This window comes from Podarcis pityusensis (genome assembly GCF_964106645.2).
Source record: "Podarcis pityusensis genome assembly, chromosome: W".
Classification (NCBI taxonomy): Eukaryota; Metazoa; Chordata; class Lepidosauria; order Squamata; family Lacertidae; genus Podarcis; species Podarcis pityusensis.
The window spans coordinates 28,027,814-28,047,181 of record NC_138045.1 but is presented as its reverse complement, the minus strand read 5'-3'; the positions used below and the strand labels follow the sequence as shown (position 1 = coordinate 28,047,181).

Genomic DNA, 19,368 nt, shown 5'->3' with positions numbered 1-19,368 from the left:
AACAAAAAGGCATTGCCCTTGCCCTTGCTGCAAGGGCAGATTTTAAAAGCCTGCATGCCTTGTACCCGTCAATGACCATTGCCTGGTCCAATCTCCTACCCCGTCTTCACTGGAGGGGAGCTTCCAATCCCTCTCGCCTCAATTATGCGGTGAGCAAAATTAACAGGGCCATGCGCAACACAATGCGGCAAATTGGTGGGTTCTCTATCCCACCATCACAGCAGATAGAGTTGACCTATTCCGGGGGGTGGGGTGCACCTGACCCCACTGTGTAATGACTTCTGGCTCCACGACTTGCGACGAGCCCTTGGGGACTGGATAGATTGCAGGGTTTGATTGGTCCTTGGTTGTGGGACTTGGTGGCGAGGCCCCTTAGGGCCTCGAGTGGCAGTTTTTAGGCTTTGGCAAGGTAGCTTTTAGTCTAACATCAAGTTGGGGGGATGCATTCATGCTCCCTCCCCATGTGGCGGGGCTTGCAGGGCCTGTTAAAGGGCAAAAAACTGGGAGTCCCTGGCCCTAGAGCGGCGGCATGTAGGTCAAACTCCCGGGACGAGGTCGGTGGAAGGGCATGCTGTGTAAGTTTGCGCTTTGCAGTCCCCTCTCACTGGGCCTCAACTGCCTGCATATCCATAGCCAGGCGGGCTGAGTGGGTGACCTGCCAAGGCCTGTGCCAAGTTTCCTACTTCTGAAGTTCAATAAAGTTGTGGCCAATTTGAACCCATACTCTGGTCTCTTGTCTCATCATTTGGGATAATGGGGTAGGCACCACAGACAGGGTTTAGCATGTGTGCCCGCAATTATTTGCTTTTTTCTAACACAGGCGCCACGTCCTTAATGAGTTCTTCTCTTTCCTATCAGTTTGCATTTACTGATTATCTTGGGATAGTTCATTTTAACCCTCCTAAAAAATCACACCTGGTTTTGATTCAACAGGTTCCTATTTAAAACATGCTATTACACTTTTTAAGGATGGAGCTCCCTCTAGAGTGTTTTAACGTATAAGGATTCTGAAAATAACTGGCATTTTTTTGCAGCTAATTAGGAAACTGACAGAGACCAGCCTACACTTCCACTGCATTTTATGATTTTTGTGTGAAGTGGGATATCTTTTTATCACATTTGGCTAATTCCTATCTTTCTCCTATGCTAGATTTTAATCTACTCTTTGTTCTTAACACTGAAAAATCTCTTGAAAAATAGAATTGAGCCTTTCTATGCTGCTCACATTTTGCTCCCATACAGGATTCAAGAATATAATTTCACAATGTAGTCAACATGCTGATTCTGCTCTGAAATCTTTCTGTCCATTATTTTCTAATGCAGTTGACAGCCATGCATTTTTTCACCAGGGAGCTAAGCAGCTGCATTGAACAATTTTTCCATTCCTCTGACACAAGCGAAGGATATTGTTGGTGGGTGTCCTTCATGTGCTTTAACTCCTGTTAACTTTACCTTAAATCAATTAACTGTTTCCTAATAAATTTTCTCCAATGAAATACCATTGTAGGAAAGAGGTACCTCTGGAACGACCTTTAGTGACGTACCAGCAGCTCCCTAACCCACAGTGAGAGGGACCTGTTCATTTGCCTACCTAGGGGCAGGATGCCCTTGTGGAGTGTGGTGGTTAAGGGTTAACCTTCTGAGTGTCCTGTATCTGGGGAGGAGCTTCAAACGGAAGCTGCAAGTTCTTTGTCTGTGTGGAGTTAGTTTCACTTTTCTCCGAGAGCGAGAGAGAGCTAGTGCATGGCACAGCATGTGTCCAAGTTCGGATGGATTTCTTGTGTTTTGGCTTGTAAATAAAAGCTGTTAAAGAGAGAAGAACAGTGTGTGGACTTTCCTTTCCTTCTTCTCACACAGAGGCAACCGCTGCTGCTGCTCTGTATCTGCCTGAAGACGTTTTCCAAAGAGATTTTGCGCAGAGGAAACGTACTGGACAGGCAGGAATTCCACAGGTTATGGGGAGTACGTCTATTTGCTGGGTGTGAGAAGGGAACAAAAGGAACAGGCCAGCTCTGAAATCCTGCCTGAGAATGAGGCAGACGTGATTTCACTGGTGAAAGCAGAGCTTGCTGCAGAAAGCATCTTTGGAGTACCGGCCAGCAGAAAGCGTGAGTAAGCTTATAGTCCCGGGAAAAGATGGTGCAGGCTCAAGAGGCTTTCGAAGTGCCCTTTGGGAAGCTAACTGGCCCCAATTGGGCTGAGTGGTCCGTCAGAATGAAGTACTGGCTGTTGGGAGAACAGCTCTGGTCTTGCATGCAAACCCCACCACCTCAGGCTAGTGAGAAAGTTTCTGAGGCAAACGTGGCTGCAGCTCTGGAAAGGGATCAGAGTATGCTGGGCATGCTGAGAGCAAGCATTGATGCTTGGCTTTTGCCGAACCTTGAGGAGATCAAGGTGGCCCGGGTTGCTTGGCAGGCACCTCAGAGGGCGTGTGAAGCCACAGTGGGAGCCAAAGACCGAGAGGGGGCCGAGAGCCTGGTGGAGGCTGAAAATAACGTTCCTGGAAGCTGTTTCTACACTTCAACTCATCTGTGTGATGGACAGGGAGAGAGGCAGAGAGCTGAGAGGAAAGCAGTCGCAGGCTGTTCCTCTGGAAGCTGTGCACCCAGGAGTGGGGGTGCAGGCAGCAGCTGTGAGAGCTCTTTAAAGCCAAAGTCTTCAAGAGTTGTTTTCACTGTGAGTCGACGTCACACCTTGTGAGAAACTGTCCTCTAGAGGCGCAGGAGCCCAAGGACGTCCGGAAAGGAATGCAGGGAAAGCAGATAAGAGACAGTTCTCAAGCACAGAGGCGTGGGAAAGCCGCCAAAGGCCGTGGTTCCAGAAATTGCCAACTGTCTTTTAAGCGTGTCTGCTCGTGTCACTGATGATTTCTGTGTAAAGTTTGCAAATAACATGTGTTCTTTTTCCAGGGATGGTAAGCAGCTGTTCAGTGTTGAGTGCAAGAATAGGATGTTTGTGGTTGAGATGCCTATTGCTGGTGATGACCCCCCCTGAGGTAACACAGGTGCAATGCGCAAACGTGCCACCGCATGATGATTGTTTTCCTCTCTGGCACAGGAGCTTTGTGCACACAGGTTGGTCCTATATCAAGAAGGTCCCAGAGTGTACAGAGGGGTGCAAGTTTAAGGGATGTGACAAGTTCTTAGATTGCAGAGCCTGTAAGCAATCCAAGGTAACCACATGCTCATATCCCCGGTCAGACAGAAAGACTAGCAGGCCTTTTGAGCTAGTCCATGCAGATTTGTGTGGGCCCATGCCAGTGGCATCACTGGGCGGGTCCAAACACATTTTGTTGTTTTTGGATTATTTTTCGAAGACCTCTTGGATTTTTACACTTAAACACAAGAGTGAAGCTGCTGCATTGATTAAAGACTGGATCACAGCAGTTGAGTTGAAATTTTCAACAAAATTGGTTTGCTTCAAAGTGATAGAGGGGTGGAGTTTACTGGGTCTGCGCTGCAGAATTTATTCCGCTAGAAGGGAATCAGTCATAGGCTGACAGCACCACACAGTCCTCAACAGAATGGTGTTGCTGAACGCAAGAACAGAACACTGCAAGAGGCTGTGGCTGCCATGCTGCTTGACGCAGCACTCCCGCAACACTTTTGGGCCGAAGCTTGGCGATGTGCGGTTTTTGTACAAAATCGCGTGTTTAATGCATCTGTAGGGGACACGCCCTATTTTCTGCTGCACGGTAAGAAGCCCAAAGTGCATTTCTTGCGTGTTTTTGGCTGTGAGGCTTGGGTCCTCATTCCAAAGGCCAAGCGCAGAAAGGGTGAACGAAGGTCCAAGAAGATGATCTTTGTGGGATATGAACCTGGGTCCAAAGCTTGGCAGTTCGCATACCCTGATGGCAATCAGTCTCGGCTACTTATAAGCAACAGTGCTGAGTTCTGTGAGCAAAGTGGGTGGACACGCATACATGGTAACCTAGATGTTCTTTCAGAGCAGTTTCTTGACTCAGATGAGGAGGAAGAGGAGGGAACTGAACCTGTTGCTGAGGAACAGAGTCCAGAGCAACAGAATCCAGAACAGGAGTGGATCAGAACCCCTTCACAGGTCACTGTCAAGTCTGAGCCAAAGAGTGAGCCATCCTTACCCACAGGTCCAGCTGTAAGGTTCAAAAGATGCATCAGGTCAGAGGGGGAGTTCTCTGACACTGGGGATGGTCTGGCTGGCCCTAGTGGGTGAGAGGGGGTACCAGAGTTTACGCTGAGGAGATCAGCAAGAACTACTAAGGGGAAGCCACCTGACAGGTTTGAAGCCACAAGTGTGTGGGTTGGTGTGGCTAGGTGTGAACCTGAAACCTTTGAGGATGTTCAGAAGCTGCCTCAGGAAGAAGCCAGCAAATGGCATGAGGCGATGCAGAAGGAGATGAGCTCAATGGAGTCTCTAGGTGTGTTCTCCCTCACAACGTTGCTGGCTGGCAAACAACCTGTGAGTAGCAGGTGGGTTTATCGCCTTAAACCCACAGAAGCTGGAGAACCACAGTACAAGGCTAGGTTAGTCGCCAGAGGGTTCACGCAGCGGAAGGGAGTCCATTTCACAGAACTGTATGCTCCGACTTCCAGAAGTGAAACTCTGCGCATGCTCTAAGCTGTTGCTGCACAAAGAGGTTGGAAGGTAAACCACTTTGATGTGGATGTCGCCTACTTGAATTCAGACTTCCAGGAGGAGTTGTACATGCTTCCTCCTCCAGGGTTTGAGGCCAAGGGGCAAGGCATCGTCTGGAGATTGCATAAATCTATTTATGGTTTACGTCAATCTGCCAGAAACTGGAACATGTGTCTGAATGAAGTCTTAGAGCAGTTAGGTTTCAGGAGAAGTGTTGCTGATAGCTGTCTGTACCTTAAAGGGTCAGGAGAGAAACAGCAAGCGATCCTGGTCTTTGTTGACGATATTCTTTATATGGCCCAGGCAGGTAAACATGTGGAGAAGTTTGCCAAGGAGCTTGGTAAACGGTTCAAGCTCAAACACCTGGGAGCTGTTCAATCTTACCTAGGCGTAGAGGTAGCTCGAACTGAAGATGGAAGCTTTTTGCTCAGCCAGAAGGGTAAGATTGAGCAACTGCTTCAGAAGTTCAGAATGTCTGAGTGTGCAGGTGTTAGGACACCTATGGAGACAAGCTACGTGAAAGACAGTCAGCAAGTAGAACGTGCTGTGTTCGAAAATACTGAGCTCTTTCAGTCAGCTCTGGGTAGTCTGTTGTATCTGTCCCAGTGGAGCAGACCTGACATAGCGTTTGCTATCAGTCTGCTTAGCCAGGAGGCTTCAAGTCCAAGTGTGCAAGCCTGGAACGGTATCAGACGGGTGCTGTGTTACCTGCAAGATACCAAGGACTTCTGCCTTAAGCTGTCAGCCAAGGGTGACATCAAGTTGACGTCGTGGGTGGATGCTGATTGGGCCTCTCTTGGAGATCGGAAGTCTGTGTCCGGCCTAGTGGTGAAGTTCGGGTACTCTTTGGTTGGGTGGAGGTCCCGGAAGCAAAGTCTCATAGCGCTCTCATCTACTGAAGCTGAGTTCAGTGTGCTTTCTGAGGTTTGCAGAGAGTTGGAGTTCTACATGTGTTTGGTTCAAGAGATCTGCGAGGAGAGCTGTTTGCCTGTCATTGGTTTTGAAGACAATCAGCCCTGCCTGAAGTTGGCAGAATCTGGGCAATTTAAGGCCAGGACCAAACACCTAGACATCCGTTTTCAGAATGTGTGTCAGAGCATTCGAGAGGGATTAGTTGTGCTGAAGTACTGTCCCTCAGCCAAGAACCTCGCTGATGGTTTTACGAAACCATTAACCTTCCAGCGTCATGGAGAGTTCTGTGAAGGTCTGTGTTTGGGGTAAGTGGTGATGCTTATTTCCCCCAGATGCAGGGCAAGAGGGGGTGTGGAGTGTGGTGGTTAAGGGTTAACCTTCTGAGTGTCCTGTATCTGGGGAGGAGTTTGAAATGGAAGCTGCAAGTTCTTTGTCTGTGTGGAGTTAGTTTCACTTTTCTCCGAGAGCGAGAGAGAGCTAGTGCATGGCACAGCATGTGTCCAAGTTCGGATGGATTTCTTGTGTTTGGCTTGTAAATAAACGTTAAAGAGAGAAGAACAGTGTGTGGACTTTCCTTTCCTTCTTCTCACACAGATGCAACCGCTGCTGCTGCTCTGTATCTGCCTGAAGACGTTTTCCACAGAGATTTTGCGCAGAGGAAACGTACTGGACAGGCAGGAATTCCACAGCCCTACTGTTCTTACTTCCTCAGGTCCTTTGTGGATTCCAGGTCGCTGTATCCATCCCTATTGGCCAAGACATGCACTGGCACAAAGGCCTGCAGAATCCCATTCTGGACTTGGCAAGGATCATGACCCTGACTCCGCCTCTACAGGCTCAGCAGCCCCGTGCAAAAGTCCATCGTGTTCATCCTCATCCTCGAAATGCTGAGGGATGCCCAAAGGTGACATGGGGGAATGCTGAAGACCTTTTTCATAGCCTTAATTACTCAGCTACATATGAACTCTATGCTGATTTTAACATGTATGTTATTTGTTTTTTGATACCTAGTACTCAATGTATCTATCTTTCTCCTGACACCTTCTAGTCATAGTTATAATAAGTGGATACATTTAGCTAAAGTTGCTACTGTCTCTCATTTTTGTTTGAGTGAAACATATGATATGCACACTGCCTTAGGAAATTGTGTGATTACTGTTTATACACAGTCTTTCATATGGCACATGCCACACACATGGGAAAGTGGTTTTCTAAATGGATTCCTGAAGGTATCATTGGTTATACCAATCTTCATGATTGGGGAAAGGTGACACAAAAGTTACCCCTGGATGCAATATTGTTATACACACCTACAGTTGCAGCCACGCCAGACACCTCTTGTGTTCAGATTGTGAACTGCAGTAAGAAAGTAGATCACTGTCTGGAAACAGGAGGAAGGTCAACTTGGAATTGTTCACGTGTTCAACAGATTACTTTTAATTATGCTCATGTTAGTTTGCCAGATGGTTGGTTTTTCACGTGTAATCAAAGAAGTTATAACTTTAGCAGACTGACATGGGTCCTGCCTAGTTGTTCAGTTTTAGAAAATAGGCAAAGGTTGTTGAGCTCTCCTTTAGGAATGTTTGCTAGACGTCTTTATGTGATATAAAAACACATACATGAACATGAAGAGAACACAGTACTCCTGCTACCTTAACCTCTACTATCTTAAACTCTTCTTACAAAAAAACACAAAACAAATAAAAAAAATTAAAAAATAATTTTTAAATAAATAAAAAAAGGTGAGATGTAGTGATCAGATGGGGTTACCATGAGGAATTATAAAATATACATCAAGCCATTGTGTCCACGATGAATGCATTGTGTTGACTGGGTTTAATGTATTCACAATAATTTCTGATTAAATCCCATAAGCTTCTACATTTATGCCATTTTTCCTCTACTGTCCATTTCTCTCTCTCTTTTTTTATAAATATTTATTAAGGTTTTCACAATATTACAAAATGAAAAAGAAAAAAAAAGAAAAAATACAAAATAAAAATAGTTAAAAACAGTTCAATCTTTCCATCACTTATCTTTCATTTGCTTGTTTCCTGGACCTCCTCATACCTCCCTTTTTTGTATTCCAGTTCAATTTATTAGTTCAGCAATTCCTTTCCCTCCTTATTTTATCCTGATCTTTAATCTTAATATATTATAGCATTAAATTTTTACCTGTTAAAAATCCATTTTTTCATATTCTTTTATACCATTACAGCTAGAAACCACTTAACTTCAATCCAACATCATTCTAACGTTCATTAATTTTGCAGTATTTCTGTAAATAGTCTTTAAATTTCTTCCAATCTTCTTCCACCGACTCTTCTCCCTGGTTTCGGATTCTGCCAGTCATTTCCGCCAATTCCATGTAGTCCATCACCTTCATCTGCCATTCTTCCAGAGTGGGTAGGTCTTGTGTCTTCCAATACTTTGCAATAAGTATTCTTGCTGCTGTTGTGGCATACATAAAGAAAGTTCTATCCTTCTTTAACACCGATTGGCCGACTATGCCCAGGAGAAAGGCCTCTGGTTTCTTCAAGAAGGTATATTTAAATACCTTGTTTAATTCATTATAAATCATCTCCAAGAAAGCCTTAATCCTTGGGCACGTCCACCAAAGGTGAAAGAATGTACCTTCAGTTTCTTTACATTTCCAACATTTATTATCGGGCAAGTGATATATTTTTGCAAGCTTGACTGGGGTCATGTACCACCTGTATATCATTTTCATAATATTCTCTCTTAAGGCATTGCATGCCGTAAACTTCATACCTGTGGTCCATAACTGTTCCCAGTCAGCCATCATTATGTTATGTCCAACATCTTGTGCCCATTTAATCATAGCAGATTTCACCGTTTCATCCTGAGTATTCCATTTCAACAGCAAGTTATACATCTTTGACAAAATCTTAGTTTGACCTCCATATTGAGCTTTTTCTGAGCTTTCGCTTCCATCGGTGACAGCCACCTTGGGGTTTTGTTTTCCAATAAGTCCTTATATCTTATCCAGACATTAAACAATGCTTTCCTGACAATATGGTTTTTAAATGCTTTATGCGCTTTGACCTTATCATACCACAGATGTGCATGCCATCCAAATACGTTTTTAAAACCTTCTAAATCCAAAATGTCTGTGTTTTCGAGAAGCAGCCATTCTTTCAACCAGCAAAAAGCTGCTGATTCATAGTAAAGTTTAAAGTCTGGCAGGGCAAATCCACCTCTTTCCTTTACATCTGTTAGTATTTTAAATTTATTCTAGGCTTCTTGCCCTGCCAGACAAATCTAGAAATATCTCTCTGCCACTTCTTGAAACAGTCCATTTTGTCCACAATTTGCAATGTTTGAAACAAAAACAGCATTCTAGGCAATACATTCATTTTTATCGCAGCAATACGGCCCAGCAGTGAAAGCTTCAAATTTGACCAAATTTCTAAATCTTTTTTCACTTCAGCCCAGCATTTTTCATAGTTGTCTTTAAATAAATTCCCATTTTTTGTTGTCATGTTAATCCCCAAGTATTTGACTTTCTTGACCACTGTTAAACCTGTCTCATTCTGAAACCTCTCTCTCTCAATTGGTGTTAAGTTTTTCTCTAAAACCTTGGTTTTTGACTTATTCAGTTTAAACCCTGCAACCTGACCAAATTCTTGAATCAGTTCTAAAACCCTTTTGGTACTAGATTCTGGCTCCTGTAACGTCAATACTAAGTCATCTGCAAATGCTCTCAATTTGTACTGTTTGGCTTCTATACAATTGGCTTCTATACAATTACCAAAGGCCCCATCTAGCAAACTATCTCAAAGTTCTAGACAATGCTAAACACCGATGGGCATTTTCCAGGGCCCGCTTTAACGCTCTCCCTTCAGCTCTTCTAGAGGGAAGATACAATAAAATACCGATCGAACAAAGATTATGTCCCTGTAACAGCAATGAAATCGAAACCATTGGGCATGTCATCTTATACTGCCCATTATATCGAGACTCAAGAAAAGAGCTGATCGAACCGATTCTGAGGAAAATACCTCGTAGTACAGACGACACCTATATCAGACACCTCTTAGCTGACAAAGAGCCCGAAATTAACAGGTCCGTGGCAAAGTACTGTTACATTGCAACAAGAATAAGACGAGCAATGATGTCTACAAAGGAGTTCAAACTGTAAACACCGAAGGAACGATAATAAACAGTAGCAACTCCTGAATCGAATTTTAAAAACTTAAAACTCGAAACCTGGTCATAAATATAAGCACCAATTCTGTGAATTGGCCATATTTTTACTGTTACTTGTAGCACAATACTACTCTTAATGTCATATTTTATAAATTGCTTCCTGGTCATTGACCGTATTAAAGATATTTGATTTGTTTGGCTCTGACTTGTATACCTTTAACCAACTGGTTCCCTTCTTATCATATTCAGCAAAACCTCCAGGACCGATATAAAAAGTAATGGGGAGATTGGGCAACCTTGTCGTGTCCCTTTTTCTATCTTAAATTCTTCCGTCACCACATTATTTACAATTAATTTAGCCTTTTGTTCAGAATATATTGCACCTATACCGTTTTCAAAACCTTGGCCTACCCCCATACCCTGCAAGTTCTTCCAAGAAATGTTGTCAAAAGCTTTCTCCGCGTCCACAAATATTAAAACTGCTTTAGTATTTCTATTCACTTGCAATTTTTCTAAAATGTTGATTATGTTTCTCACATTATCTGATAGATGTCTACCCGGGAGAAAGCCTGTTTGGTCTTTATGTATCTCTTCCAGTAGCACTCTTTTTAATCTTTTAGCCAAAATATCTGCAAAAATTTTGTAATCCACATTAAGCAATGATATGGGGCGGTAGTTCTTAAGCTGCGTCTTTTCAGTCTCTGTTTTCGGTACAAGTGTAATATACGCTTCTTTCCATGACTCTGGTGCCCTTTTCCCATCCATTATTTCATTACAGACTTCTTTCAAAGGTTGTACTAGCCATTCTTTTAAAGATCTGTAGTATCTGGAAGTCAGTCCGTCCGGTCCTGGAGATTTACCTAGTTGCATATTCTGAATGGCACCTTCTATCTCCTGTTCAGTTATTTTATAGTTCAACATTCGTTTATTTTCTTGGGAGATTTTTTGTAATCCATTTGTTTTCAAGAATCGATCTAAGTCAATTTCTTTCCGTGGCCCTTGTGTATATAATTGTTTAAAGTATCTCTGGAAACAATTTCTGATTTCAGCTGGGTTCTGTATATTCCTTCCTTCCACTTCTAGATTAGTAACTATATTTAATTTTTGTCTTTTTTCATTTGCCAAGCCAACAATTTCCCACATTTATTAGCCGACTCGAATGTCTTTTGTCTCATTTGTTTAATTTTCCATTCTATCTCCTGATTCATCATTTTCATGTATTGTACTTGATGTAACTTTATTTCTCTCAAAATCTCTTGCGACTTTGGTTTTGCTCTCAATTTCTTTTCACTTTCCTTTATTTTCTCCAAAATTTTATCCTTCTTCTCATTTTGGGTTCTCTTCTTCAATGCATTCTGTTGTATTAAGAACCCTCTCATAACAGCTTTACTTGCGTCCCAGATTACTCTTTTATCCACATTGGTGTTCATGTTTATCTCGAAATAATCTCTCAAGGTTTTTTGGGCCTTCTTAAACACTTCTTCATCTCTAAATAAGGTGCCATTCATCCTCCATCTGAAGGAGCCAGTTGGTGTTAGTTTCATCTCCATCTTTACAGCATTATGGTCGGAGCAGGTTTTTGGGCAGATTTCTGCTTTTCTTATCTTTGGTGCCATTCCTCTAGTTACCCATATTTGGTCAATTCTTGTCCATGTCAGTTTGGCTTCAGAGAAGAAGGTTCCCTCTCTAGCTAGGGGATTCTTTGTTCTCCAGATATCAACTAAGTCCAAGTTGTCTGTCATCTCAAAAAAAGTTTTCGGTAGTCTGCCGTCCTTAGTGACTACCTGTTTTTGTGCCTTATCCATGTGTGTAGATACCACTCCATTCATGTCTCCCATCAAAATCACATTATAATCCAGATAGTCCATCAATGTCTCATGCAACTTTTTAAAAAATTTGGATTTCCCCTCATTTGGTGCATAAACTCCCACTATCAAAAATTTTTCTCCTTGTGTTTGAATTTCAATTGCCACAAATCTTCCTTGGTCATCTTTGAAGATAAATTTCGGTAATAGTCTTTCCTTTGCATAAATCACTACCCCTCTTTTTTTAACCTTGTCCGATGAAATAAACTCCTGACCCAGTCTTTTATTAATCAGTAGTTTCCTGTGTAGCCTTGTTACATGTGTTTCTTGTAGACAAATCAAGTCCACTTGTTCCTTTTTTAATAAATGAAACACAGATCTCCTTTTCTGAGGGGAGTTCAAACCATTACAATTCCAGCTTAATAGTTGCAGAGCCATGATGTAGTTACTTTGCTTCTCCTCCAATTGCACCCAGTGCCTGTTCCTGATCTGTCGGTGGTATCCCCTTCTTCAGGCGGTCTTTTAGTTCAGGAGGTAAACCTGGTATGTCTAAAGTTTCATTTACTAGTGCTCTTAAGTCTTCTGCAGCTTCCTTCTGCAGGTCTTCTCCGTGGTCTCTCCAAAATCTGTCTTTGTCGTCCTCTGATCTTATTTTTATCTTCTTTCCTTTGTAACTAAAGGATAGGCCTTGAGGGAATTCCCACCTAAAGATGATTCCGTTACTTCTCAACAGGGCAACCAAATCTCTATATTTGGACCTAAGGTCCAAAAGATGTTTCGGAATGTCCTTAAATATCTCCACTTTTGACTGGTGTATTTCCAAAGTCTTCTGGAAGTGCAGACTCAAGATTTTGTCTCTCTCCTCTTTTGTTCGGAGGGTGATCAAACAGTCTCTCACCCTGTTCTTCCTCCCTCTTCTTCCAAGCCTAAAGGCACTCACTATCTTGAAACTATCCTTCTCCAAATCTGGGTTCCAAAAGTCTGCAAATTCCTGCATAAGAAAGTCAATCAAATTGTCTTTCTCAGCTTCGGGTACAGCCCTGATCCTTAAATTCGTTTGTTTTTCCTTCAACTCAATCATAGACAATATTGATCTGTGGTCTTCAAGTTGTTTGTGTATCGGTGGTATCTTCTCTTCTACAACAGTGGCTGTAGCAGTTGCTATTTCCTTTGCCTCTTCGGCTGTCTTTCGTGTTAAGGTAGATTCCTGCAGTAATTTCTGAATAGTTTCTGTATTCGTATTTACCTTCTGTCCCAAATTATTAATATTTGTAGTGTTTTGGTCTATTTTACCCGATGCCTCGGCTACTTGTTTGCTTATTCTTTCCAAAGATTCGTTGATTTTGCCTAGTGCCTGAGCCACAGCATCTTCAGCTGCCATTCCTTTAGGTTTAGGTTGTGCCGATGAGGTTACTATTGGTAAACCAGAAGGCAAAGATGCCGAGGCTCTTCGTTGCAGCCCACCTTCTGTGCGAAATAGTCTGCCAGACCTTGTTGCTCTTTCCTGTAACAAATCTATCTTCTCCTTCCAATCTGCCATAACCCTCAAGATAAAACCCAAGGTCAGTCTCACGATCAGAATTTGTTTTGAAGTGGAAAATTCCTGGCCCCACTGCTATTGTAGCATTTTCAAACTTCCTCTAGGGGGACACAGTAACAGTCAAAAGTATCTTAAAGTAGTTAACTTTTTTCCCTTTAGCCCCCCAATTCACAAAAAGGACAACAGTTTCAATCTCAGTTATTTCCTGTTACTTTAAAACCAGGAGAAGCCAAGCAGGAATATTGTATCTTACTTGTATCTCTGATGCAGAGTTAACTGTCAAAAAGTACTTTCAGCAACAGCGCGTTCACAATACAGCTTTCTTACTGTTCACTGGCAACCCGTTCCAGGGTTTTGAGGGGTGGATTTTAGCTTCTTTTCCTCTCTTTTTGCAGGAAAATACAGTCCAGACCTTTCCCCCCTACTCTCCTGCAATCGGGGGGGGGGGGGAATCGCTTGTTTGATGTTCGGATTATAGACCTTTTCCGACGTCTTTTAAGGTTTCCGCTTACAAGTTCATTGCTTTACTCCATTTACAAGAACGGAAGGCAGACTTCCTGTTTATGCCTCTCCGTTTCGGTGCCAAATTATTCATAAAATTTGTAAATTTCCTTTAATTCCAAAATTAGCCTACTCACGGATCGTTGTTTTACAGCCAAATTGTCCCAAGAAAAAGGCAGCGCTCTCCGGTAACAGCTACGCGGCTTCGCTCCACGGAAGAAGCAATTGACTCACAGCACCGCGACACTTCCCCGCTCCGCTCCGGAGCCCGGAGCCGGGGTCCTTTGCCAATTGGGGGGGCGCAAAGGGTGCCCGCCGAGTCCCACGGTCACAGGCTTCACCCGCCTGTGATTTTTGAAGGGTCCCCACTTTACTGTCCATTTCTCTTGCTTGACAAGTCACGTACACAGCCCAGCTGCCAGTTGCTTCACCAGGCATGCATCCTGGGCTGTGAAAGATAGTGGGCAGCTTCTTTGATGTAGCTTTTCTGATATGTTAATCTTAGGATGTTAATCTTAGGGCCAGGAAACAGATCTCACATGAAGGTGTTAATGATCGCTGTCCTCCTGGCCATCCTTCTTATCATGTATATTGTTTGTTTATAGCTTCTGGGGTTGCTGGCTGCACTTGTTTGTAGTTCTGTTTTATTTACCCCAGAAGTGCATGCTTAATTAGCTCTTGTAGTGTAACTTTGTTTTCACGTGGGGCTTGTTGAAATGCTCAGAAGAAATCTGATTGGTTCTTACGAACACTCTATAAAAAGTTCTTTTGCGAATAAAACGACCTGGGCCGGGGGAGAGACAGATTATTATATGCACCCTTCCCAGAGTCTTGCTGGTTCAAGCCTCTGTGTGTATTCTTATTAATCAGAGTTCAATCCTTCCTTTACTTTGTGAATGCCTCAAGCTCCCAGTCACCAGTCTAGCTGCTGCATTCTGGATTAGTTGCAGTTTCCGTGTCACCTTCAAAGGTAGCCCCACATAGAGTGCATTGCAGTAGTCCAAGCGGGAGATAACCAGAGCATGCACCACTCTGGCGAGGCAGTCCGCAGGCAGATAGGGTCTCAGCCTGCGTACCAGATGGAGCTGATAAACAGCTGCCCTGGACACAGAATTGACCTGCGCCTCCATGGACAGCTGTGAGTCCAAAATGACTCCCAGGCTGCACACCTGGTCCTTCAGGGGCACAGTTACCCCATTCAGGACCAGGGAATCCCCCACACCTGCCCGCCCCCTGTCCCCCAAAAACATTACTTCTGTCTTGTCAGGATTCAACCTCAACCTGTTAGCCGCCATCCATCCTCCAACCACCTCCAGACACTCACACAGGACCTTCACCGCCTTCACTGGTTCCGATTTGAAAGAGAGGTAGAGCTGGGTGTCATCTGCATACTGATGAACACGCAGCCCAAACCCCCTGATGATCTCTCCCAGCGGCTGCATGTAGATGTTGAAAAGCTTGGGGGAGAGGACAGAACCCTGAGGCACCCCACAAGTGAGAGCCCAGGGGTCTGAACACTCATCCCCCACCACCACTTTCTGAACACGGCCCAGGAGGAAGGAGCGGAACCACCGACTTCCGGTTTGGATCGTGAGCAGCAAGGGAGCGCAGAGAAGCCGCTGAAAGGCTTTTCCGAGCGACACGGAGGCTTGGGGGCTACGCAAAGGCACTGCGACCCCCAAAATCTCAAGGGGGATACCCTTGAGGGATAAGCTACCCAGCAGCATTGGAGCGGTTTTGGCGTTTTTTCGGGTTTTTAAAAAAAAGACTCGAGAGCGATGGGACTGAGAATGTGAACGGTAAGCACCGCTGACTCCGTGTTGCGATGCCTCTAGTTCCCACTGGAAAAGCAACAAACCTCCGCAACTTTAAGAACAGAACCCTTAGTGTTTATGGAGTATTTTCTTGCTAAAAAATTGGAAAATACACTAAGTGAACTCTGGATGCAGAGGGATTTAAGCGAGGAATCCGACCTGATAGCGGAGTGAAAAATGGCGCCGGATACAAAGTCGCAAGAGTAAAGAAAGGAAGTGACTTTTCACCCGCTGAAGGAACAGAAAAGTGAAAGTCCTCAGCAACTGTTTGCGAGGCAAAGGAAACTAAATAAAATAAAAGTAACGAAAAAGATCTTTAGAGACTTTGTTTTATCTTCTTGGGAGAGTGTCAAAAGAAGAAAGAACTGAACAGAGTGGTTATAAAGAGAAGAAATATCTTGAAATCTTAAACTTTAAATTGGAATATAAGGGAGAAGTAGGGAAGAAAGGAGAAGACGTAACAAAACATAAAGGCTTTAGAATAATTATCAAACTACAATCTCTCCCTCCCACCTTCTCTGTTTAAATCCTGTGCTTCCTATATTATTAGTTTGATAACAAAATAAGCAAGAATTTAAACTTTTTCAAACTTTAATTTTAATCCTTAGCTTCTCCCTTTTGAAGACTTAAAAAAAAAATTTGTTTTTGTTTTTTGGGTATTTGGCTCCATGGATTTTCAATTTTTTGGAGTTCTTTGGAATCTTATATGAACTGAGCTTACAGGGTTATATACTTATTATAATTTGGACATTTATTTCTCTTCATTCGATCGACTGGATTTAATTTTGGATCCTTTGGATTTTCAATTTTTTGGAGTTCTTTGGAATCATATATGAACTGAGTTTATAGGGTTACATACATATGATTATCTGGACATATATTTCTCTCCATTCGATGGACTGGATTTAATTTTGGAGCCCTGGACCTTCCCCCAACCTAATATATTGGATTAAGCCAGCAAGTGGCTGAAGACCATAGAGTTTGAAATAAACTAATAAAAATTTGGACCTTCTTTTTTTTTATGATTGCGGCGGACGTTGGAGGATTAGCTGTTCAGAATTTATTTGACTGTATATTTAAGATTCCGTTTGTTCTTTTCTGTTTGCTGCTTCAGTGCTTATTGGACACGGAAGCAAATTAGATATTTAAATATCTGTCACCTTTTCCTGATGAAACACCTGAGTTGGATTAAGCCAATCAAGTGGCTGAAGAAGTAAGATCGGACAGAAGGAAAAGAAGGAAAAAACAGGGAGCTCCTATTTATAACAAAAGTTGGATATATGTTAAACTTGTGATCTCTCTAACGGGTTTTCCCACAAAGGCTTTCTTGCAAGGTCATTATTTCTTTAACGGTCTTTCTACAAGGCTATTATTGAACTAACTTGAATTAATTTTGAATTAATTTCAGACTTTAATTTAACTCTGAGTTTACTGACTTCAAGTTTATAAATTGGGGGTTTTGATTTGGGAAATTCAAAAACCTTGGATTCGGAAATTCCTCAAGTTATATTTGAATGAAGAATATTTTAGTGTCTAAATAAATTTGAAGACAATTAATTGATTTAATTTTTTTAAAAAAAACCTTCTGGAAGAACTTAAAGAGACTGGGAATAATTTGATCCGTTATATTTGCTACAAAAATATCCCATATACGTTTTGAACTTATTTGGAGAGAAACTTGGAATTAGACTGTACAAGAAAGGGAAAACCAATGTTGTGTTGAACATATTAATTGATAATTGATTAAAATCGGTCAAGATTGTGCGCCCTCTAGGGAAGAGAATAAATATTATAAGAGCTTAAATTAAGAAAGTGGAAAAGGGGAAAATGTCTGGGAAAAATGGAAAAAAGATAGGAGGAACACCATCAGATAGGAAAACATCCCAACAAGAGGAAATTAAGGATCTAGATATTTTATGGCTAAAAATAAAGGAGGAATTTAAACAGAGTGAAATACATATGGAGAAGAAGTTAGGAGAGGTGCATGAGTTGATAGATAAGAAAATAGAGGGAGTAGTAGGAGAACTCTCTAGTAAAATTAAAGATTTAGCAGTTCGATCAAAGACAATGGAAGAAACAAACAAAAAGATACAGAAAGAAATGAAAGAACAAAGGAAGGAGACAGAAAAGATAAAGGATGAAATAGGAGAGTTGAACAAAACTCAAGATCGAGTTTTGGACAACTTAGCAATGGTTGAAATGAGACAGAAACAGTTAAACCTAAAGTTTAGAGGAGTAGGAGAAGAAGTAAATGAGAATATTAAGGAAAAAATGACTAAAGAATTAGCGAAATGGTTGGAACTGAAAGAAGAAGAGGTCGCGCCCTGCCAGACTTGAAATTATATTATGAAGCATCATGCCTCTGTTGGTTAATGGAATGGATTAAGCTAGAGAATGGAGAGTTGTTGGATTTAGAAGGATTTGACAACAGATTTGGGTGGCATGCATATTTATGGTATGAAAAGAAAAAAATTCATAAAGGTTTTGAAAACCACATCTTTCGAAGATCATTGATAGAGGTGTGGGAGAGGTATAAAAATCTGCTGGAACCAAGACTCCCCCACTGGATTTCACCATTGGAAACGTTGAGTGTGAAAAAGATTAATATGAGGGGGAGGTGGATAACCTATGGAGAATTGATAGTAAGAGAAGGGGGGAAATGGAAAATGAAAACTTATGAAGAGGTGAAAGAATTTGTATATGATTGGTTGCATTACTATCAGGTTAATGAAATGTTTAAAAAAGATTGTAAAGTATGTGGATATGAAGGAAAAGAATCAAAATTTCAACCAGAGGTACTGAATAATGAGTACAAAAATTTGTCCAAAATGTATAAAATGTTGCTGGAATGGCACACAAAAGATGAAGAGGTAAAATCGGTAATGATACATTGGGCCAGAGATTTTGGTTATAATATACAATATGATGATTGGATGAAATTATGGAATGAAAGGTTAAAATTTACGGCGTGTACTGCGTTGAAGGAAAATGTAATGAAAATGGTTTATAGATGGTATATAACGCCAGTTAAACTGGCTAAAATGTATAAAACATGTCATAAGTGTTGGAAATGTAAAGAAAAAAAAGGAACTTTCTATCATATGTGGTGGGAGTGCAAAAGGGTGAAAGGCTTCTGGGAAATGATATATAATGAATTGAAAAAGATGTTGAAATATACGTTTGTTAAAAAACCAGAGGCCTTCCTACTAGGATTGGTAGGTAATGAAATTAACAAGAAAGATTGTAAACTTTTCCAATACGCAGCAACAGCAGCAAGAATACTTCTGGCGCAAAGATGGAAGCAGGAAGAAATTCCAACAGTGGAAGAATGGAGAATGAAATTAACTGAATACGCAGAATTGGATAAACTGACTGGGAAGATTCGATATCAGAAAGACCAAAAGTTTATCGAGGACTGGGGGAGATTTACAGAATATCTGAAAAGCATATGTGATGTACAGACAACGCTTGTTGGTTTCGAAGAGACTCTGTGAAAAATTAAGAAATATTGTAAAAAAGAAAGTAGGAGGGAAGAGGAGTGTATAAAGGCAATAACAAGTTTAGAAATGCGTTAACAACAGAAATCCTAACGAAAGATTGGCAGAGAAACTGAGGGAAGTCAAAAATTGATGAATGTGTGATAAAATTTGAGTTGATTGTATAAAAATGTTTGGAAAATGAATAAAATTATTATTTAAAAAAATGAAAGAAGAAGAGGTCGCATATACGGTGGAAAATGCTTTTAGAATAAAAGTGAGATCTCAACAAGTAAAATAAAAAAAAAATTCCAGGGGACTGTTTAGTAACATTCAATTTGATAGAGATGAGGACTACAACACTAAAAACAAGCTATCAAAAAAAAATAATAATTGAAGGTAGACCAATTATTATTTTTAAAGAAATACCAACCAGACTCCTACGCAAAAGAGAAGGTTATAAACAGTAAGTGTTCTAAAAAGAAATGGCATGCAACACATATGGGAGTTCCCAGAAGGGATCTCCTTCTATTACA

At 41.7% G+C, this 19,368-nt stretch overlaps 1 protein-coding gene across 1 annotated transcript in view; it reads left to right on the top strand.

Annotated features, from left to right (window-relative positions):
- Window positions 1-11,400: 11,400 nt before the first annotated feature.
- LOC308467783 (uncharacterized protein) overlaps window positions 11,401-19,368 on the top strand; it is a 95,639-nt gene continuing 87,671 nt past the window's right edge. Inside the window, exon 1 of the mRNA XM_080989488.1 lies at window positions 11,401-11,455. The gene's annotated coding sequence lies outside the window, so the exon portion shown is untranslated. The remainder of the gene's footprint in view (window positions 11,456-19,368) is intronic.